The sequence below is a fragment of the Pholcus phalangioides genome, unplaced genomic scaffold, assembly GCF_987345545.1.
Source record: "Pholcus phalangioides strain wild (caught in Gottingen) unplaced genomic scaffold, Ppha-v1.0 ptg000011l_1, whole genome shotgun sequence".
NCBI classification, from domain to species: domain Eukaryota; kingdom Metazoa; phylum Arthropoda; class Arachnida; order Araneae; family Pholcidae; genus Pholcus; species Pholcus phalangioides.
In genome coordinates, this window is record NW_028301604.1 from 36,302,506 (window position 1) to 36,326,080 (window position 23,575).

At 36.9% G+C, this 23,575-nt stretch overlaps 1 protein-coding gene and 1 long non-coding RNA gene across 2 annotated transcripts in view; one reads left to right on the plus strand and one right to left on the minus strand.

Annotated features, from left to right (window-relative positions):
- LOC149080388 (acetyl-coenzyme A synthetase, cytoplasmic-like) overlaps window positions 1-23,575 on the minus strand; it is a 1,034,375-nt gene that overhangs the window by 481,082 nt on the left and 529,718 nt on the right. The gene's annotated exons all lie outside the window — the stretch shown is intronic.
- LOC149080394 (uncharacterized) lies at window positions 5,763-9,518 on the plus strand. Its single transcript, XR_016193504.1, has 4 exons — window positions 5,763-5,974; window positions 6,759-7,287; window positions 9,121-9,240; window positions 9,340-9,518. It is a non-coding gene; the product is annotated as an uncharacterized LOC149080394 (long non-coding RNA).

A 23,575-nucleotide genomic window follows, 5' to 3' on the forward strand; every position in this document is an offset into this window, starting at 1 on the left:
AATCTGGGTCCTTTTTGAGTGAAATTGGGTTCCTCTCGAAAAATAAAGTTTGTTCCCCCCATCATTTATAGGTACCCCTGTGAATCAAATAAATAATTGATTTCTATAAAAACAAGTTGAATCCAAAGATTTAGAGGAAAGTGCCCAAAATCTGTCCCCTGCCGTAAATTCGTCACCCTCTCTAATTTACATGTACAGAGCTGCTATCTTGCGAAAACTCTTCAGACCCATTCAGTTGACTACTTGCAGTGATGCAGTTGCTTTGCTCTCTTTATTCACGCTTTAATTTTTCAAAAATAGTTTTTGTTACTGGTTACAGTGCGAAATCAACTTTGAACAGTAATATTTATGAATTACAGACAGTTTTTTTTTCATCAATTAGTAATATTTATAGATCGCTAATTGAATATTGCGTTGCATATTTCGTCATAGTCGTGTAGCTGTAGTCGTTTAGTCAGGAACAGTCACAATTTTTGCTATAGCTGAATTCCTAAATTCGTCCTCTCTGAGTATCAGAGAGAAACTTTTTTTTCCTGACTACTTAGATTCATTTTGATTGAGCATGATAACTTATCGACATTTTTATACTGTGTTTAACTATGTCTCTATATATTTTTATACTACGTCTTATTCATCAAGAAAAGATAATTATATAAATATAATAAAGCAAGAAATATAAGCAATATATATGGTGTATATGTACATAATAACTGGAGGGGGGAAGGAATTCGGATACCTTTGATGAAAATCCAAAATTTGGCATTGTTTTGATTTTTTTTTTTTTTTTTGGTAAGGAAAAATTTATTCCGTACAATCACACTTGCAGCACAATTTGGTATGGAGTTGAGTTACCTAAATCAGTTTTCAAATTATTTTTAACTCTAAATAAATTTTCAGAATTAACAATTTTGCTTGAGAGGGGGGGGGGCAGTATTTGGGCACTTTCCCTTACTATGTCAAGGTGGAAAAGTCATGCCACACTTTTCCCCCCTTTTGACATATGACATAGAGTTTTTGAAATCGAGAGTTATTCATATCGTATTTATGTGTCAAATAGTAGATATGTGTCAAATAGTAGATATGTGTCATGTGTTGTAAGAAAATTAGTTTGTTGTCCTTTTTCAGTTGGGAAAACGAGTAGGTTACACACATATTTTTTTTGTACACACGGTATGTGTTTTCGAAATTTTTGATTTTCCACACGATCTCGATATCGTGGACTTTGACCGATTATTCTAAATTAATCCCCTGAAAATTTTTGCTCCATGGTGTCAACAGTGAACCGATTTTGAGGAATCTTTGTTGGAAAAATTAAGAGTTTGTAAAAATTTAAATTTGTTCCAGGATAGTAATGCAGGAGATGGCCATTTTTCGAACTTTCGTTTCCGATCTCGAAGGTGACGCGGAGAGAATATTTTTTTTTTGTTTGTTTATTTTTGCAGAGGGAAACACACAAAATTACCGCTTTTCGTGTTTGAAACTTTTTGCAACGTCATCAGAATTTTTCTGGAGGATGAGACATACATGCTGATCTATTTTGTGGAATCATTAATTAAGTAATTCATTAATAATTTCTTTTTTTTAAATGGAAACTTACACACGTGCCGTTGATATTTGTTAACGTTGAATTTGGATAATAATTCTGATTGGAAAATATTTAGATATTTCAAGAAAGTGTATTCTACGTGTCATCTTGAATTTAAAATCATGTGTTAATTAATTTTTTTAATTTTCTTTGTCATATGACGAAATTCTTTCTGTATCATTAATTATGCGTCGAAGTATGTCATGTGACCCATCATTGGAACGCGGAATTAATTTCCCGTCTAATGGTAAAATTTGATTTGTATTTTTTTAATGATGTGTGTGCATAATTAAGCGTTTTCCTTTTTGTATAACATTTAGTGCATTGTCCTTGGGATCAGAAGAGTCGCCCCGTAGGAAGAAAGTTTCGTTCAGGGCGTTATTTTGTCCGGATTTTAGACTTGCCCTTTCACCTTAATTGGTCAAAATTGATGTCGTAAAAATTTACGCCACGAATCAAAGTGTGCGCATTTTCGAGGCCACGCCCACTTGTCATTTTACTTATACCCTCGAAACGTCGGTGGGTTGGTCAGTTTTTCTTTGGTCAGACTTGGTTCGGTGTTCCGTGTTTTCTCTCGTCGAGAAAAACGCGGTAAATTTGATGTTAGTAATGTGAAATCGTTCTCGCGAGATGTTGCTTTCGCTACCGCAGTAGTTTCTTCATTTTGTTGCCGAGGCAATCCTGAAGCCTGTCACCATGTCCAGAGCAGAGCCTGTTATGCCAGCGGAGAAGGATCCGGAGAGTTTTGTCCTATCTTGGATAGACCGCCTGTTTCCCGATGCCCCTAGAACTTGATTCAAGATCCAAGAACTGTGGCAGGAACACTGACCCCTGGGTGGCAGAACGTCGAGTCACTCGGAATTTGTGAGTATGTGAGATATTTCCTCTTTGTTCTCTCTCTCTTTCACCATTTATTTTGAGTTCGTGGCGGTGATCCGGAAATTTGTAAAATTTTGTTAATATCATGATTTCTTTGAGGTTAGATCAAACTCCCCCCCGTTGAATTTTCCAGTTAAGTAGAAATTTCTTATTGTGTCTTAATTCTAATGATCGCTATGACAATGCACATTTTCGGGATTATTCTGTTTGTTTCGTTGTTTAAAGTAAAGTTTTGTTAAATGTTGATGATTGAAAAGTATTTATTTTCTGCTATAAGAGACTTTTGAATTTGCTCAATGTCAGTTTTGAAGTATTTTAAATGATGATGCTGTATTGTTAAAATATCTCATTGAGGAAGAAAAGTAATTAAAATTTAATTATCTTAACTATTATAAATGTGTATGTGTGACTTGTAGTAATTTGGTTCTTTTTACTTGTTTTCATGTGGTAAATGTTAATTAAGATGGAACACTAGCACTCCCCGTAGATAAGGGTTATTTTGTGGTCAAGGTAACCACGCTTTGTTTGCCCTATTCGAATCACTGGCCTAGGTGTTAAAAGATATTCATATAAGGGGAAAAATGGTCATGAATCTCATAAATAAAATTGTTATGGTAAAATATATCTTTTGGGGATAACAACATAACAGATTGGTGCCGTGTTCTCTCAATAGAAAATCCAACTTAATAACTAACAAAAAAAGTTTAATTTAGTAGTATAACTAGGTTTAGTTTTTTTTACATTCATTGCTAAATATTCCATTGGTACAGAAAAAAGCTGCAAAGAAATCCATCGACACTGAGAAATTAACATGTGTAATTAATTTAAAACTTTGTTTTAAATTAACATTACATTAACAAAACATTAAGTTAAGCACCATTATATACGGTATTTACTAATAAATCAGTCTATAATTTCTCTGATTTTTCATTTCAGAAAATCTTAGCTTCAATAAGGAATTTAAAGCAAATGATTCTGATGATCATCTTCTGATTCATATAAATCTTTTTGAGTAATTCCCGGGGGGGGGGGGGAGAGAATGATTTTCTCCCCCCGCCGATGGTCCACAACTGTCGTCTACCACCATTTAACACCTTAATACGGGAGCTATGTCAGATTTGTGTATTGGCCCTGCAATTCCAAAAAAATAATATTTTGCGCACTTTCATCTCTGATTTTCCGACCCTCCAGAGTGAACACATTCCCCTCATTTTTTTTAATCAAAAAATTTTTTTTCGCTCTTTCATCTTGGATTTGGTGCTCTTCCCGGAACGGCACCCAGTGTAAGTCACGTATCCCAAGAGCCGCTTCTGCGTTGTAACAACAGAATTTTTTTTCTACCACCACTGCGCATTAGCGGCTCCGAAAACCGGATTTTCGTGACGTGAAACTTACGACCGCATTGCGGCATGATGACTGGATATTTATGATAGAGTTTTTACAGGTTTCGTTTCTTTTCTCCAAAGTATCTCAGAAAATTGTATTACGATTCGAACGGGCGATTGTTCAAAAAATCGCATTTGCAATCTCGTGAAAACGAAGCGAATTTACGCGGTAAATTCGCTTTCTCTGACGTGAGTGTGTAGCCGCGAACGTACCTTAATTTCCGATATATAATCCGCACGAGGAAAACCCTCAGAAGCTATTATACCGAATTTTCCAATTTCTTTCTATCTGGGCCGCAACTTGATATTTCGTCAGCTTTATCCGTTTTTAAGGTCACGGTACCTCATCGCGATCATGACAGACGGTGAGGAGGAGGAAAAATAAAACAAGTTGATACACAGGTTCCCCCCTCCCCGTATTTTTTCCTTGGAAAACTCGGAAAGTACGCGTCCCACGGAAAGCGTGAACAAAATTTTTATGCATCCTTCCCGAAATTCCGGGTATTTGACGCGCAATAGCGCGTCGGCGGCATCTCTGCTGAGGGACAGATTATCATCGAGTAAACTCGATGGGTTCAAACAGGTTGTTTTTTGCATGTATGCTCTTGGGGGGCATGCTCAACTAGTAACGCTTTTAGATAAGTTTGATCGCCCCTGTAAACCCCACCCTCCTCTGGAACCGTACCGAAAGTAGCTGCACATTTGTTCGCGGTTGGCCAACAAAAGTTTCACTTCTGAATTTTTGCACATGCGTCAAATGGCCGATTTGACCATCAAGAGGCTGAATGGACGCTCGCGATTTAGCGAACTCGATTCGCCAAATGAAATATTTTGTCGCGATTTGGCGCAATGGTGGTCGGCAGCGCGAACCCTGGCATCAATACCAAAGTGAAGAATTTTTTACAAAAAATCTACTAAGGGCTTGGAGACGGCAAGTTTTCAAGTGAATCATAACTGAACGATGAACGAAGTATTTCGTTTGGTAAGTAATGATTATATGACTGATGTTTCTTAAAATACACATAGCGTAAAACCCTGTTTTGAACACGTTCAATTTTAACTATATTAAATAGCAATGTGGATTCCAAATCGCGCTATAGTATTCCAAAATAGACCGAACAAAGGAATTGAAAAGTAACAAGACAGTTTCAACATTGTGAAAAATCTTACCATTACGAATTATAAAACCAAGACTTCTGGATGCTTTAAACACAATATAATTAATATGTTGGTTAAATGAAAAAGAACTGAAATATTACACTTAAATCCTTCACACAATCAACCCTTAGAAGTAATTGACCATCAATACTGTAATCATATATAAGTGGAGAATGCCTACTATATGTAATGAATTTACACTTATCAATGTTTGAATACAACTTATTATTTACACACCATAAATTTTGTTAATAGATTCTCTTAATTTAGCACCGTCATCAACATTATTAATAACATGAAAAATTTACATCATCAGCAAACATTAAGCATTTAGTATCAATGCAATCAGATACTTTTTATTTTATTTATAAATGATTTAAGGGACCCAAAATCTACCCCTGGGGAACACCAGAATAACATTCATAAAAAGAGGATTTACAACTATTAAAAATTACTCGGAGATCTCCCAGTAAGGTATGACTCAATCCATTTGAGCAGATGTCCAGAAAAGCCCCAACCGGGTTTGACAATGCCGTAGTCCTCGCACTCTGCTGATAATACTCGGGCGAGATTAGTTGTAGAGACCCTTCCTAGGATAGAAATCCCTCGGGATAAGGACTTATGATCGCGCCGAGCCACGACCACCTAGATAACCGGCCTCTGCACACGTGATCAGGAATGCTGTGACGTCAGCAAGAGTAGTGCTATTGTTCCTCCATGACCCTACTCAGCGAAGCACGATTGGACGTGTTTGTTTGTTCTTCATCTCTGCTTCGCACGTGTTTTTATAATTTTATTTTAACTCTCAGTTTTTTCGAATTTGTATTTTTATATATTTCTCATGCCGTTCACGATAGTCGTGCCGAATTATAAATTAAATTGAAGGAATGATCCAAAAGTCGCCGTGCTGAGATGCAGAGAAATAGCATACCATTGAAAGGTTTTCAAAATTACCAGCAATAGTAAGGTAAGAACGTTATTGTATTATTTATTGAAATTTTCTTGAATTTTTCTGGTTATAAGAGCATTAGTCCACTAGTTTTATGATAATGTTGAACGCTATTCCATGTCGAAATTTAATCATGAAGTGCAAAATCGCTGATTTTTTTAATATCATATATCAATATGGTATATATTTTTTTCCCGCATCAACAAACTTCGATAAAAATGAAAGTTTAACTTTTTTTTTCTGTTGCTGTTTTGTTAATTTAACTCCAATAATTAAAGACTGATCATTGTTCAAAATTGAACAGATGAGGTACAGTATTTGTGTTTAGATCATATCACTTAATTTTTTGTCTATTTGAACAATTTTTCTTATTTTATCTTTTCATAATTTTAAAAAGTTAACATTAGTTCAATTTCTTACTGGCAATGAACTCAATGAAAATTAGGCATGCATTAATAACGTAGAATTGTTCACCTTGGGAATTTTTTTTCCTTTCTTAATTTCTAATTTTTTTTAAAGAACTTAATCATTATGAAAATTTGTCATATACTTTTAACATTGTGAATATTATGCAACAGTTTTAATTTTTTATGCTTAGATATTTTCAAAAATATTTTTTAGAAAACTTATTGTCTCAAAATGTACCTACATCATAGGAAATCTTTTGATAGTAGAGAGAAAAAAAAATTGTAATCATAAAATAAAATTATATCAAATTTTATTTTTTTTAAATTTTTATTTTCAAAATAAATTGATTTAATGCCATAAATTTTTATAAGGGCTCTTCTCTCTCATCTTACAGGTATGTAAACCACATTTCAAGCCAGATTCTCAACAAGCTATTATGAACCCTGAGGAAGCGTTCCTGATTTCATTATCTGCTCAGCACCAAACACGGTCATGACAACATTTATATAGGAGGTCGTGGCCGAGCCCGGGGGTGAACAATCCCGTTGTCCTTAGAACCAGTTTTTTCCTTATGCGCGCTGTTTGTCGTTATTTAAAGAAAAAGGGAAAATTTCCTCACTCCCCGCTCGCCTTTCCCTAAATAAGGAAATTATTTTTTCCTTGTATAACAACAACGATAACGACAAAGAAGCCCATCTCGTTAGTTCGTAACAACTTTTTCTCTGTAATGGCGGCGCGATGTGTGCTTGGATGGAAGATATATGTTCGATTCAAACAATTCTCCTCGTGTTTTTCCGCGCTATTAATGCTTGATACACGCATTTAATGTAAAAAAATATATATTTAGGCTAAACGAAAAATACAGCCAGCTATGCGAGGAGTTTGAGCCAAAGACGAAGACAAGAGTTGCTGTTGAGTGGAAGGTAAGCTAACTTATGATATGAAATCAATTTTTTTTATTTTTCTTAACATGACATTTTAAATGAATATTGATGCTTTATACATACTCGAGGCTTTGGGAGAAAAAATCCTACCGACCGACCTCGTATAATATGTACTCACAGGGCCGTAACTAGGATTTTTGCTCCCCGGGGCAAACATAATTTTGCCGCCTCTGCAACTTTAAAATTCGACAATTTTACAACGGTGGTTTTTGTTCCCACCTAAAATTGCCGCCCCCCCTAAATTTTGCTGCCCGAGGCGATTGTCCCCCCCCCCCCAGTTCCGGCTCTATGTACAGATAGGGAGATCATCATGTATGCAAGCTATATTCACAAATGTTAATTCGTTCATATATATATAAACATGGAAAACATGTATCATGATAATGAATTATGTTTGGACTATATCGATAAGGTCTCATTTTACATTTCTGTGTTAGCACATATTTTCGGGTCATCTAAAGAGTGTCGTAGACCAGCACCAACTATCTCTAGGAGATGCTGCATACACCCCCGGGCCGAGTAATTTTTCTGAGCCCCTCCCCCCTCCTGAATTAGAAATACCTGACCAATTACATACTTCTGTCAAAAATTGCACGCAAATCCTCATTTGCACTACCAAACCACACATGCACCATGTCCACATTCTCTGCAGAACTTGTAATCATTAAATTACTGCAGCACTCTTAGTGATAGGTTGGTTGCAGACACAGATTGAAAAATGTTCAATATTATCAGTTATGTATTAAATCTTTCGATATACTGTACAGTACAATCAGATGCAGACATGAAAACATTGAGGGGGTTGAAACTTGCAGGTTGTCCCGTATATATGTGACTCGAGCACATATGCAGGAGGGGGAAGGTGTAGTGCATTGTCTTTTCAGAAATTATTTGGGGGGCTCAGTCCTCTTTCAAAATTTATTGGGGGGGGGGGCCTCAAATGGCCTCAGCCCCTTGGTTCCGGCACCTATGAATAATACAATATAATATGTCATTTGCATAAAACAATGTATTTAAAATTGGCTTGTACAATTTTGTTTCATGAACTTGTTCGAATCACTGGCGGAGAAGGATTTAAAGTTTGGGGTCCTTCAGATGATTTCCCCCATGAGATATACGCATAAAACATAATACATTATAAAGAACGAATTCTTGATATTAATGGGTCTGTAGAGAAATTTCAGAAAATGATTGTCTGTACTACTGTGTCATACTTATTAAGTAGGAACACTGTTACAAGTGTTCAATGTAGTTGTTCAAATTGTAAAATTGACACTTGAGGGTAGGTTATTCATTAGTAATTGCTCCCAGGTGTATTTTTTCTCCTGTTTAACAAATATATATATACATAAAACAGACTACAACAGACAAATTGCCTAACGTGATGGCTGAAATGTGTGTGTGTGTGTATATATATATATATATATATATATATATATATATATCTGTCCACAGAACAGATTCACCCTTAATACAGTACTTAGAGCACAAAAATTCAAACACATATCATCGCTTTCAGTATCAAAAATAGATGGTAGTAAGTCGAGCATGAAACATGCATACCTTATATATTGCAATTAATTTGCTAAGGACACAAAAACTTATGTATACACATAACACTTTCCAAGGCATGTCAATTAGAAATTCCTCAGAACTATATCACTTGTATATGTGGTTTAGTTACTAGCAGTTTGTTGGGAAATTGTTTTAGTTGACAACTAACATATTCCATCACACCGCTGATACATTGAAATATGGTACTATTATTTATATATTGGTACTTTGTTATATACTATTTGAAATGCTTATTAGGTTCTTGACCATTTGCTGAAACGAGAGTCGCAAAATGAAGACATTACATGCCTGTTGAAGACAAATCGGTGCTCATGAAGTGTACTTCAGTACTGATGGATTAAACCATAGATACCGCTGGTAAGTTGAATCTTTTTCATTTTTATCTTTGGAATTTTTTATGATGTGCACAAAGTTCAATACTCAAAACTATCATACAATTTACCCTTTTCATTTCAGGTAAAAATGTTGAATGCAATGACACAAGTTATGGCTTACGAGTGTAAAACTAGAAATTTTTGTTTTTCAAGCAACTCATTTAACCAGCACCTATATGTATATTCATACACAGCCGCAATCATACACGTGTATGAAATACTGTTCACACATTTATCTAATAAATTTATCCATGATCGTAAGCAGAAAATGAGTTTGTTTTCTTTGTGATTATAATTAGAAAAATGTTTGTAGTACAAAAATGTAACATTCATAATCAATTCGAGAATTAGTTGCATAGAAAACAGTTTTCTATGCAAGGATTTAAACAGCTCAGTGGAATGAAGTGTTGATTTTGATTTATCTGAACAGAGTTATATAATTTATTTTTGATTAAATGCAGCTGAAATCACAAAACGAATAACCTTCCCATTTAGAATGACATTTTTGTCAACTCATCACAATTTTCTGTCCAAAGCGTTTCCCTTAGTTTCTCATGAGTGTTTCTTGAAAAACAATCGGGATTCACTGCAGTTGATAAAAAATTTAATGAAACGATTGGAAAGAAATTAAAATTTTATTGCGAGATATGGTGAATGACATGGTTCTAGTAATATCAAAATATATGGTATCAAATAATATTTGCCGAACATGTATATGGGGCAAATAGCTACAGTTCCAACATGTCAAGACTTGATGGAAGAATAAGAAATCTCAATACATTTTCCTATTTGATCATTTTTGTCGCACCACGGTCATTTTCTGCACACGAGGGTTAATTAGACCGGGACCTACAATTTATTGCCGATTCCGAACGGCAGGCTTGTTTCTTATACTCATCGAGAGGTTGGTACGCTAACTCCTCTATGGGGGCCCCCTGCGGTAGCAATTTTTTGCTGCGGTCAAGTCGCCGTTTTTTTGTTGTACCCCTGTGCCAGGAAAGTTTACTGACAAGGACGAACCGGGTATCGAACTCGCGACACCTCTAAACATCCTTTGGTACTTTAGGCGAGTATCTTATCGACCGGGATACCGCGCCCATACATTTTCCTAAGTGAGAATCGTTATAACATTAAAACATGAGCGTTAAATTCATAGAGCTGGAAAATCAATATTTTCCCCCCATGATTGAGCATGATACTTGCTGTATTAACCTCTATGATGTAATGTCATGAGAAATTAAAATTATAATCTTTCAGAAAAATTGTAATTTATATAAAATTTCTATTAAAAAAACTTGAATTGTCTCTAAAACAAATTTATATGTCCAGTAAGAAAAATTATTAAAATATCTTATAAGTTATTAAAAATGCGAGGAAACTTGTGCGCAATCTAACGTAAAAAAAAGAAAAACATTACGCGAAATTAAAGTAAATAAAGCAACCGTTGCCACAAATGTTGACGAAATATTGATTTTTAATACGTAGTAGTAGTTGTAAACTTTTTGCTTTACGTTGATCGGTTGAATAGTGAGCTGAACCGTAGAAAAGAACGAATGAACCGAAAGACCGGTTTTTTCCTCCGCAACCCGTCACGTGATCCTAAGGACAATGCTCAACGCAAAGGGGAGAGTGCCGCTTAAGGAATTTTCCTTAGCACGTTCCTTACGATAGTTCCTTATCTAACGACAAGCGCGGAACGGGCGTTATATAAGGAAAGTGTGATTGTTCACCCCCTGGTAATAATAAATACCTAGACAATAGTTCTACTGAAGCTATATATTATTATAGTGTTGGTTATGTCGGCGTTTTTTTTTACGTGTAGCAATCCATCACTTGTCAGTGGTTCAAACAGGACGAGTTCTTTTAACTTGTTCTGGCGACTGGTAGACGACTCACGTTTTTCAAATTTCATCAAAAGTTTCTCTGCATATCTTTATAATGTCCATCAAAGAGAAAATCGCCACTTAGCAGTGGAAAAATTAGGGATAAACCGAAAACATCCGGCTCGGCAAAATTTGTCTGATTTTGACCCGGTTTCTTGTTGTATCCATTTTGTCGCCATTTAACAGGTTGGAGAAACAAATGGGAGATACAGCGCCAACATCGAGGGCGCGACAAAATTTGTCCGATTTTGACCCTATTTCCATGTTGTCCGCATATGTCCCGTCCGATTTTGACTCGCTACCCCAGATCTGCTGAAGAATAATATGATTGATTGATTAATATGAATATATGATTGATTGCCTTTGAGAAATCAGTATAAACAACATCAATTTGCTGCATATTATGTTTGTGAAAATTCGACTAAATTAGTTAATGAAGATCTCTTGGCAATAAAACCATGCTGATTACTAGAAAACCAGGAACGAACATGGCCATAAATTCTTTCATGGATGATAAATTCAAATACCTTACAAATAGAATTAATTTTAACTATAGGTCGATAATTTAAAACATCAGATTTATCACCATTTTTGAAGACAGGCAAGACTGAGCAAGTCTTCCAAATTGTAGGAAAGACACCTGAACTAATAGAGATATTAAAAATCATAGACAGAGGGACAGCAAAGTATGACCCACAATCCTTAACTATGTATGGGGGGAATACCATCATCGCCTTGGCCTTTACGTCTTTTGAGTTTTTTTTATAGCAGACAAAACATCATGTTCAGTAATGGGACTAAAAAAACAACTATTCGCAAAATCATAACGTGGTAGTTCATTCGCAGACAAGTTGTTGGAGCTACGAAAAACTGAACTAAAACATCTTTAAAAATATTCAGCAATTACAAGAAAATCAGAAGATGATCTGCCACAATAAGACTTGACACTGGGAAAGCAATTATGGGATTTTAAATTTCGGCAGAAAGACCAAAATTTACGAGGGTTGTGATTAATATCATTTTCAAGTGAGGAAATATAATCATTATACTGAAGACGTATTTTACGCTTAATTTAAGCTTTGACACTGCGCAGATTATCAATAGATTCAGAGTGACCATCCCGATATGAATTAAGTAACCTATCTTTAACCTCTAACCTATCTTTAACCTCTAACCTATCTTTCTTTTGATCAATCCTAAAATATCAGAGGAGAACCATGGTGAGAATTTACTTTTTTTAGTCCTGAACTTAGGAATACACTTATTAAATATGCCATAAATCACATCATAAAATACAACCAAAGCTTCATCAACATTGGAAAATGTTAACAAAAAATTCCAATTGACAGAACGTAACAAATTAGTTATAGCCAAAAAAGCAGCTTTCTTGAAATTATATTTCAAATCAAAATTAGAATTGACTAATACGTTTAGACAAAGTTAAATAAATTGAAGTCTCTAATGCTGGGTGATACGGATCTTCAGTTACTAGAAGATTCATTGCTTTATGAAGATCAAACCGAAAGAAATTTTCATTAACCACTACAAGATCTAAAATGTTACCATAACAATTTACAGCATTATTTAATTGGATAAACGAATGGCCCAAAACAAAATCAATCAATTCAGATGTAACAGTTCAGATAGAACTAATATTATTGCCAATCGATCGAAGACATCAAAATCACCAAAAATTAAAATATTAATTTAGAATTAGACAAAATATCAACTGTATATTGTTAACTGTTCATTACACAATGAATGACTAGACGATAGTGGAAAATAGGTAACACATATATGAACGCTAAAAAATTGAGAAAGTTTAATTGTTACCCAAATGCCTTCATTAGAAGTTTCAGCAGCCGAACACCTAGCTGACAAAAAACTATTCTTGATAGCAATAAGCTCACCACCACCTCTTAACCTATGGCAGTCGCTACGATCACGTCTAAAAACTATACATATATCTGTCGTCAAATAATTCATCACTACATATATCATTTACAAGCCATGTTTTCGTTAAACATATTACATCATAGTTACAAGAAAGAACTGAAGTGCAAAATCATGGGTTTCAAGTCGAAGATCTCAAGCATTTTGGTAATAAACAAATAGTCGATCTTTAGTAGAGACATGAGAATTCAGTTTGACAGACAGTCATTGCTCCGATTGATAAGGAAGTCGCGGAAGGGGAGTTAGTAGAAGCTGCAAAGGGGTTAGGGGGGGGGGAGATTGCGGATTCCGAAGACAATTATGAAGTCGAGATTGTGACCCAAGGCAGAACTAAAAAACTGAACTGGGTTGTACGAGTTGATCCTAGGTCATTCGAGACTTTGCTCCAAAGAGGTCCAATCTACGCGAGATGGCTGAGGTGCACTGTGAGAGGGAGTATTCAAAATCCCTCCACTGTTTTCAATTTCAGTGTGTTTTGGTTACCTCGCATGCGGCAGAGTTTTAAGTCGGAGGATATCTGTAAAAACGATGTGGCGAAACGGGATGCAAGCTCAAAGACTGCAGTAAAGGAGAAAGATGTGTGAACTGCCAACATCTGAATGAAGTAAGGAGTCTTCTGCTCCCAACGAATCACAGTTGCACATCCAGCAACTGTAAGACGCTGCAAATGGAGAAACCAATGCTAAAGGCTACTATAAATTACGAGATGAACTCATAATTGGCGAGCCTTAGCAAGTGTCTGTGACTGAGGGAGGGTGCGAGAACTGAATAACAGGAGCTTGACTTCTGCCCGAATGTAAGTCCTTGGTTCGATAATTGGGTGAGATGTTGGGGCATTCTACCCGTATATTTCTGTTTTTATATACAGTGGAGCTTTGGTTAATGAGCAATTCGCATAACGAACAAAAATTTTGAACAAATTAGGACTCGGTTAACGAGCGTTGATTTTCATTACGAGCAAAAATTTTGGGCTTATACCTTTATAAGTGCTTATGAAGATATAATATCTATTACTTATTTTTACGCCATCACAACTGAGCTGATGGTCTTTAGCTTTCGTCCACACATGGCTGTGAAATTGCATGTAATATTCTTCCCTACCGTCTCCGGTCAGCACACCTCACTCGTAAAATGAACACACGCGGAGCGTGGCTGTTTACGATACGAAACTAGATGTAGTATTGTAATCACGTGGATGAGAGCTTGAAGTTTTTTTTTTTAATTCTGCTTTGGGAACCTGTGGGCTGATTTCATTATTAAACGCGGCTTTGAGGGCAGTCATGAACAGGAGCCAACATCTGCCGAAGAGATTGTGTTCTTTAGGAACACCATAGGACAGAAGGTGCATGAGGGTGACATTCAAGAAATATTGGTAGAACATGGCTAAGAGTTTTGACCGTAGAAGAACTGATGGATGTCCATTGCACTTAACAGCAAGAGTTTATGAACGGCATCCTGTCTGAGGAAGACAGATGTGAAGAAAATTCCTTCACTTTGCAAATGGGATTAAAGAAATGTATAGAATTTGGGAATCTGTGCAAAATTTTGTAGAAAAGAATCAATCAAAGAAAGCTGTAGCAAAGTGAGTAATGAATCTGTCCAACGACAATGCAATTTCCCATTTCTGAGAAATCCTCCTATGCAGAAGCCAAAAGCAAGTGTGATTGGATAGTTTTATTTTCAAAGTCACACAAAAAGAACAAGTTTACAAACAACAGAGACCTCTTAAATCGTCCTAAAAGATAGTCATCCTTTCTCTCATCGCTTAGATTGATGACCGCTCACGCCCAGAGCTGTTGTGCAAGACAACTTCCTCTCTTCACCTCCTAGGAGGCAAGGGCTGTACTATCTCTTCATGCTTATCGGGAATCCGATCCGTATCCCCGCCGATTATGACAATATAAGCATGAAAGGGAAATTTCCGTACTAGCGCCATTCTCGGAAAACAAGCATCGTATTTCTCCGAATATTCGGATGACGATAAGGATAGGGGAGTCCCACTTCTTAAGCATCGGATGATCGTATTTTCTACTCGCCATCGCGAGTAGAAAATACGAAAAATTAAAAATTTATTTCTTGGACTTGGAAATTTATTACGATGACTTAAGTGGTGTTTTTCCTTGAAAGAAAACTATGCAATTTCGTCGGCTTTTTGCAATTGATTGGATGGGTTCAATATACTATGTGGTATACTATCCAAGTGTAGTATACAGTGGAACCTCGCTACAACGATGCTCGATATAACGATAATTCCCTCTACAGCTATATTTTTTCGAAATTTTTTTTCACGGTATATTTCTCGATGATATAATTATATTAACCTAAAATTATATACATATATACCATATATATATAAAATAAATGAAGCAAAGTAATAATCACCCACGTCCATCAAAATAGGCAATGGACGACAATACATTATTATCCCAATGTGATTTCGGTAGTTCCTTATGAAGTACGGTTTAAAAAGAACTTCAATAAATTAATTAGAATGCTGAAATATAATGAGACTTTCTGAATAATATTTACACGCTGAAAAATATATTTTAATTATAGAAATAACTCTTCATATACTCTTATTTTCCATCCTCCCCATTTAAAAAAAAAAAAAAAAAGTATCTAGCTGATAGCCCCGCTAACACCTTCCGTTTTTAACGTTAAAGAATGTGAAAAAAAACCAACAAATGTTCTGCACGTGCATTACATGGAGGAAAGAATTAGTAAAACTGAATTGCGTTGCCACCGTCGTTGAATAAAAAATTCAGTAAATGTATAGTAGTAGTTGTATACCCCAAGCTTAATTTTTATTGGTCAGTGGTCGATCGGCCAAAGGGAAAAATCGCTTTTCCTGTGTAGAAAGCGATTTCTTTGATTTCCCCTCTTTCACGTCACGTGACGTTAAGGAGTGAACCTACGAATAATTCCTTGGTATCGTTTTTCGGATTATTCTTAACGTCATGCTTATGAACCGATGCTTATAATTCGGATCGGATGAGAATAAGCATGAGCAGGTAGTACAGCCCCTGGCTCGTGTCGGAGAGCATCTTCTATTCATTCAACAAATGAAAAGTTATAATATACATTCTATGGAAACAATCCATCAGAAGACATTGAGGATACATACAATCAAGATTAACTAAGAGAAAATTGAAAAAAAAAAATACAAAAACCAGCGAAAACAGATTAAATACACGCTAATTTGCACTAATTAGCTATACACTATTATATAGTACATTCTGTGGAGACAATCCATCAGAAAGCTTTGAGCACAATTCAATCAATATTAACATAAAAGAAAAATGAAAAAATTAAGTACCAAAGAAAAACAGGCTAATTGACACAAATTGGCTATGCACCATTATATACATTCTGTGGAAACAATCCATCAGAAAACATTGAGCACACTACAATCATAGGATTATCATAGCAGAAAAATGAAATATATATATATATATATACCAAAGAAAATAGGACAAAACGCACGCTAATTTACACTAATTTGCTCTATGCACTGTTATATACATTCTATGTAAACAATCCATTAGAAAACATTGAGCGCAATACAATCAAGATAAATATAAAATAAAAATGAAATAATAATGAAATATATATATATACACCAAAGAAAACGATTAAAGACACGCTAATTTACACTGACTGTCAATGTACATTTACATGTGGATGCTGAAATTGGGATGTAGAGGGTATCTCCGAGGGAGGAAGGGCTGCCTGGATTGATCTTTCTTTACTCCTGAGTCTTGTTATCATGGGATGCAGGCTAGGAAGTTTTGGTCTTGGTTCTGAAGCGGTATTTTCGGAGTCGTTGGAATCGTCAGTCCGGTTAATTGGACGTCTGAATTCTGTTTTGCATGTTTCAAGATGTTTCACAAGTTTTATTATGCGATTTGCATTCATCGGACTTCTGATGATGCGTCGTTTCCAGAGTGTCAGTTTGTCCCGGTCTGGTAATTTAAAATGGAACTCTTTAGTCTTGGGGCAGGCACTCTGAGATGAAATGAAAATTGTTTCCCTCTTTTTAGCAGAGGCTACTATTTTGAATCTTGAATCTTGCCAGATAGGCCAGGAATGGCCCGTGTTCGGTGAAATAGATAGTAATGTTTCTGGGCCATGGCAAGGGGTGCATACTGACTTTGGGCAGGATTTCGTGGATCTTACGCCCTGTACTTTCAGTGTCCCATCTTTCTTGCCAGTGACGTAATCCAGTGACGTGATTCTTGCATCCACTTTCTTTTGTATGCTGATCTAGGGGTCGGTATGGTACTAGGGGTTCCTTCCTTGGTGGCCAGCTTTGCAAGGAAGTCAGCTCGCTCATTTCCTTCATCTTTGCTATGAGCTTTGATCCAGCACAGATGTATTTTGCTGTTTTGAATAAGTAGCTTACGAACTTCCCGAGCCATTGGATTTGTTGTGAGTGGATCTTTAAGAGCTTTCAAAGAGGACAGGCTGTCTGTTTTTATTAAGGTATTATCTGGAAATGTTGTTGCCACTTCTACAGCTTTCTTGATGGCCAGCATTTCAGCTTGGAATACTGTATTCTGATCCTGTAGTTTGGAGATCCAGTAAGCTCTTTCTTCGTTGTCGCTGAATATGCTGTAAGCTGCTCCCACTCCCTCCGTTGTTTTGGATCCATCCGTGTACATTATTCTTCCATTTGTTTCCGGAATATTCTGGAGAAGTATTTGTACAGGTGCAATATCGTCTGCCGGGTGATCTGTCCATCCCATGATTTTCTTTTCTATGATATCCATTTGCGAGAATTTATCTTCTGGTAGGATATCTTCGTTAAGTCGTAAATTAACGGTTTTAACCTCGTAAGTAAGCTGAAGATCTACTGGAATCTGTCCGCATATAACTTGAAGAGCGTTATTTGGGGTAGTGTCGTATGCCCCCCGTGATATACAGTGAAAATTGTCGCTGTATAGATTGAAGCTTCCGACAGATGTTGACTGTAGGCTTTCTGTACCATACTGAGGCTCCGTGGGCTATTGACCTGTATATCACGGTTTTGTACAATGTATTTCTAAAGTTGGTGCTCATGCCCCACTGGGAGCCGGCGAATCTTCTAAATTGCACGAGGTTGTTTGTGGCTTTTTCTTCAATGTAGCTGAGATGTGATTGCCAGCAAAGACTTCTATCCAAGATGACTCCTAAGTATTTAAAGGATTTTGTCTTCTTGATGGATTCGCCTTGGAGATGAATGGTCGGGGGCCTATGATTATTGGATGCAATCCATATGAAGTTGCATTTAGAAGTCTCGACCTGAAGAGAGTGTTTTGTAAGAAAGGCATTTACCATGGTCATTGCCTTTCTGGTGTTCTTTGCGATTTGTTTCTCTGTTTTTCCACTTATAGTAATAAGCATATCATCCGCGTATGCTTGTATGTCGATGTCATTTGTCCAGTCCATTGTGAGGATGTCGTTTGCCACCAGATTCCAAAGTAGAGGGCCGCTACATGACCCTTGGGGACATCCCTTTGCTTGAATGGTGGAGACCGGCCCTTTGTCCGTGAATAACGAGATTTTTCTATCTCTTATGTTGTTTAGAACAAGTTCTTGTACGTTGTTTGGTATTGGGGTCTGAGAGAGGATATTTTTTATAAACGAGTGCTTTATATTATTAAATGCGCCCTTGATGTCCACGGATACCACTGCAACATTTTTACCTTCGTTTCTGTGGATCTCGATATTGTTAAGTAAGTTGTGAAGTGCCCCATCTATCGTTCGACCTTTTCTAAATCCATATTGTTTGTCACTGAGCCAATTGGTGGTTTTCAGTGCAAACTCCATCCTTTGAGTGAGAAGTTTGTCCAGTAGCTTGCCTATTGTATTTAGCAGAACCATCGGTCTGTATGATTCTATAAGTGTGGGGTCTTTTCCTGTTTTAAGAAATAGCAGCACTTCCCCCCCCCCCTCCTTCAATCGGTTAGGTACTTTTCTGAATTCCAGGCACTTGTTCATCAACCTATGAAGAAATTCCGGGGTTGTTTTATGGATTGTTTTGATGATAGCGTTTGAGATACCATCACGACCCGGTGCCTTGTTGTTGCTTGCGTGTATAATTATTCTGTCAATTTCCATTATAGAGAATGGAATAGAATAGAATAGAATGAAATAGAATCTTTTGTTTGTTTATTCCTTCTGGTAATATTTGGGTAGTGGAAAATTGTATGCTGATCCTCCGGGTATATGGTATTCAGTTGGAGACGAGCTGCTTGGATTGTGTCTACATCAGTATCCAAGTTACTGCTGAATGTTTGAGGGTGAATAGGGTGGAGTTTCCTAGCAATTTTGAAGGGTTGCCCGTACGGGGATGTCGATCTTTCACAAAATAGTTTCCAAGCGTCTGATTTAGCTTTGTTGATATTTCGGATATATTTCGCTAGGTGTTTTTTGTACGCTAGATTGAGTTCGATCTTTTTCTGACCTGGTGGTTCTTTATTGCTGAGTCTTCTCAGGGCTCGGAGTTTCTTTCGTTCTGTGCCGAGTTGGTTGTCCACCAAGTATACCCAGGTTTGTTCTTAGGTTCGTGCTGAGAGAATGTCGTCGAGCAGACGTTGGATATACCGTCTAGAATGAAGTTTGTGATGTGGTCGAGTGCTTGGAAATTGTGGTGGTATCGAAGTTCGCAAGAGGCTGAGACTAACAGTGGTTTTACTTTTTTGGCGAAAGATATCAGTTTTCTTGTTGTCGTTTTATATCTGATTCTGTCATACTTCTTGAGAGGCTCTACGGTTTGTATGAAGATGTATCGATGTCCACTTGGCGATGCTATATCACTGACTGTTCTGGTGACACTCTGGGCTAGATCGTGGGAGTTTGTGAGTGTGAGATCCGGCCAGCCGATACCAGTTTTGCAAGCAAATGTGGGCAGGGAGTTGGAGCTGTTGATGATGATGAGTTCTTCATTTATCAAATTCAATACTTTTTACCTCTTACGTCATTATTTGAGTAATTCCATAACTTGTGTCTTCCGTTTAGATCTGCACCCACTAGTATTGCTGTATCTGGGGCTCCATGAAGGATGCTTGTGATCTCAAAAAGAGTTAAATTTATATCTGCGCTGGGGGAAGCGTACCCACTGACGAGTATAACATCTCTTCCATTCGTGCAAATTTTTATGGCTACTGTATGGGTTCCAATAAAGTATGTTAGCGGCTTTACGTTGTTTTTCGTGAGAAGGATGGCTGCTTTGCCGTCTCCTGACATCCATCTTGTCCATTTTAAAGGGATTCCGCTTATGGTGTTGTCATGTAAATAAGGTTCTTGGAGTAGTATAATGTCTATTCCCTCCTCGCTGGTGGTTACAGGAAGTAATGCCATGGCTGCTTTGGTTTTGTCAGCATTAAATTGCAGAATTTTTAAATTTGGCAGCAAGTGGTTAGTTTTCACAGCGGAAAAAGTTCGAGAGAAATTAGGTTTTGGCGATCGATTTGTAAGGCTGCAATGCATGTAGTTGCATTGAGTTGGAATGGTTACAGTTTGGTTGTCGTTCTGGTTCATTTTGTCCTGTTAGTCTGATGAAGGCTGGTTGATAAGTGAAATTTCAGTTTGAAATTTCTCTTAATTTCTCGTAGAATTTTGTTTTTCCCGTTGCAATTATGGCAGAAGATCTGTATGCCTACATTTGTGGATTTAATATTAAATACTTCACTGGATAACCCTGTGTATTGTAGTTGTTCCGTCAAGTCCAATTCTGTTGTTTGAGAACTTTGTTCGCCCATAAATGTTGTATATATAACGTTTCCAATAGTTGATCTATTTTTTGATGAGATCTCTCTTGTCAGTTCCCGTTTGTTAACATTTTTTGCGTCTCTTGCAAAAATTGCTTTTTGACTTCTTCCGTATTCATCACTCCAATTTCTCTTGTTATAGAACCACTGGGATGCGATGGTTTCTTGATCTCGGTATGAAGAGTTGTCGCTCAGTTTTTTATGGTGTTGTTGGTACAGATGACTGTTTTTATAGTTTAATTTTGGCTTATATCTTGCTTTTTCTCCCTGGATTGAAGGAATTATAACGTAATATAGATGTCTAAGAATCTTATTGTTGAGAATCCATTTTCTGAGTTCAAGGCAGTTCCTGGCCGATGCACAATCAACAGCCACACCATTTTTGATGTCTCTGATACAGTGTATAGTGTGTCTTTGTAAGTGGAGGAAGCATAGTTTGTTCTGCCCCGCTGTACTTTTGCCTCTTTGTTGCGATATATCAATACTGTATAAGGCTCTATCATCCGTGTTTCTATTTATTTTCCTCCTGTCAATTCGCCGCCCTTTCCTATACTCAACCTTTTGGAAAGAGTTGACTTCATCTACTGTAACACAGGAAGTTGAATCGTTATCAACTTCTTGGATACCAGTTTCTTCTTGGCTGGAAGCGTGTTGATCCTCATCTGGCCGTGGTTGGCCAAGATGGATTCTTTCTATGTTTTGATTAGGGTTCTTTTCCACCAAGTTGGTATTTGTTCGTCTGTTACACGCTTGTTGGTTATATGTTGCCGTTGAATGTTTCATATACTGTCTATTATTATCCACAAGTCCTCCCGGAGGATGTTCATCAGTTAGTGGACGCTGATGTCCTAGCCTCATTCCTATGTCTTCCTTCAATCTTTGTGGTTCGGTGTTACCGATCTTGCGGCAAACGTAGGGTTCAGCAGTCAGAAGTCGTTGTTCTGGGTTTGGTATGTCATTCATATTTCCAATATTCTCATTCCGTTCTTTTCCTTTGTCGTTCCCTTTGCTTCTTCCTTTGCGGGAGTTCTGTTAGCGTTGAGCTGGTTGCTTTTCTGCTGTTAATATTGCTGAGATAAAATTCAGACTCTTGCATATCAATATTTGGTTGCTGTTTTATATCAGTTTGGATTCCAATTGATTTCTTTTCTTTGCTTTCAAAGTGAACATCAGCCGCCCAGAGTCGTAAAATGTTTAATCTGTTCTCTGCTTTCTTTCTCAGGGCTGTTGGGATCCCGAACTTAAAACTCTTACCTTCGCCTGTGGTATGTCTCACTATTTGGATCACTTCTTGTATAAGAGCTTCAATATCCGGGGCAGTTTTTTCTTTTCTGTAAGGTTGAGTCTGTTGTTTCCCCGCAGTATTGAGTGTAGAAACTCCGTTGTTTTGTTGTTCAAAGTAATTCTTCTGAGTAATTTCCCATAACATATCTGACACTAGCTGGTGTACTTCCGGCTCAATTATAGGAGTGGAGCTATTCAGTTCAAAATAGCCTCGCAATATTTCCATAGTTGGAAAGTCATTACCGCTGTGTCTCGTTGTTTCTTCCACGTCACCCGTTTCTTTTCTTACTTGATTATCAGTAGAGAGATGATCCTCTGGAGTTTCTACATCGAGGAGGCGATCGGATTCTTTGTCATCGAGTACGTGTAATGGGAACAGTTCTTTGATGAACAAAGTCTCCTTTGATGAACGAGGTGTTTTACCATCCAGTATATCACCCTCAGAATCCGTGGAGGCGATAGACATCTCCGAAAATTTGTATTTTTTAGCCGCCTTCTGTTTCTCCGTCACGTTGTAACATTTCAGATCAAGAGAGTCGTTTATTTCCCTGTTACGAAAGTAATATCCAGACCTCGAAGAGAAATTCTGAGATGAAGACTCATCATCATCAGTTGAAAACCTGTCGTCGTCAAAATTTTTGCTTTTTGCCATTATCACTTCAACATAAACTCTATCGCAGTGGAGATCAAAATTCACAATACAGTACGATAGGATTATTGAAATGTTGAATGATGTATAAAATTAATCACTTCACGCAGAGATGATGAACTTCGGTGAACTGTTAGAGATTTGAATATACATTTCTTGTAGTCTGGCCAAAAGCCAGGTGTCAACAAGCTTTGTAATATAAATTATGCTATTTGGCCTCATCGCTTAGAGCAAGTTAATTTGTGAATATTATCTAATTATATGTTTATTTACGGCGTTATTTGATATTGTATATATTTTATTGTATTACAAGGGGGGCTTTGCCCCCGATGAGAGTCAAACCCCTCCCACCTCCAATAAACCTAACTACTCGTCACATCTTTAATTCGTCAAGCAAAATATTTCTCAGGAACTGCGAATGCCTGCAGAATTGTCAGTTTCCCACTCTGATTTCGATAAGCAATACACCGCCATCATAAATACAGCACAATACACGATGCACCACAATAATGCGATGCACCGCAATACATATGTGATGTACCACGATAAGCAATACATCACAATAAGTAATGCATATCTGTATGCAGCGCAACACAATAAGCAATACATCACAATAAGTAATGCATATCTGTATGCAGCGCAACACAATAAGCAATACATCACAATAAGTAATGCATATCTGTATGCAGCGCAACACAATAAGCAATTCAGCATAATACGCAATGAACCGCAATCTGCATCATATCACTATAAGCAATGAGCAACTATATGCATCATATCACTATAAGCAATGAGCAA